This window comes from Carassius gibelio, chromosome B16 (assembly GCF_023724105.1).
Source record: "Carassius gibelio isolate Cgi1373 ecotype wild population from Czech Republic chromosome B16, carGib1.2-hapl.c, whole genome shotgun sequence".
Classification (NCBI taxonomy): domain Eukaryota; kingdom Metazoa; phylum Chordata; class Actinopteri; order Cypriniformes; family Cyprinidae; genus Carassius; species Carassius gibelio.
Genome location: NC_068411.1, coordinates 15141855 through 15142885, shown reverse-complemented (window position 1 = coordinate 15142885; position 1031 = coordinate 15141855).

The following is a 1031-nucleotide window of genomic DNA, read 5'->3' as shown; positions in this document are numbered from 1 at the left end:
GACAGTCTCCTGTACTCCTTCCCTCGCTGCTTTCTTAATCTCAATCCTTCTCTTTTGTCGCTTGCTCTCTTTCTAAAATTAGCACATTGCTCATCTAAGCAAATCACGTTGATGTGGATGAGAAATATTATCCTAGAATGTCAACTATGTCCCCCCTCGATGTTCTCTCCCAATGTTGACGGCTCTTGGGTGTCTGAGGGTTTGGGTGGAGCTGCGTCTGCCGTCCCGTTCCTCCCCTCCCACCCGAGTGTTTGTGAATGCAGTGCCGGTACATTTGGGAAGTGAGGAAAGGTCTGAGCCTCAGTAATCTGTGTGTCTTTCGTCCAGTCTAACTAAATCCTCCATCCTGTGCGTAACAATCTTGATCTCCTTAAACCACAGAAATGACAGGTGGTGAGCATGTTCCTGGAGCAACTGTCTCAACATGTCCCACAGCGAGCTTATTACTGGCCCATTTAATGTGGTGAATCTGTAGGCTGCAGGAATAGGGAAATTGGAGCTGTAGGTTGACACTCAAGCCAGAGGTCTGCTTGTATATATAGCCCTTTAATAGTGCCTGTCAGACTAGCGGGCTGTTCTTTCACTTTTTATGTTTACGAGTGCGTGGGTTGGGGGGGATAAAACAGGATCTGCTCGTGCAGGTTTATTAATTGTCGGTCGGGACCGAAATGAGTGGATGTTCGTGGGTGGGTACAATTAAAAACCTATAGACAGTCCTCCAAAAGTGAGTAATTGATGGCCTGCTCATCTGGAAATCAGGCAAAAAAACTTATTATATATATATACACCGTAGATCAATATTCATTTACCCAGATTATACACAGAAAATGGTAAAATTCAAATATGATTCTGTCTAGATATTATCTGTTAAAAGGAATTTGATTTCTTTCTTTCTATATATATATATATATATATATATATATATATATATATATATATATATATATATATATATATATATATATATATATATATATATATAATATATAATTGTTTTGTTTTTTTCCCGCAATTTCTACCCAATAAAGTAT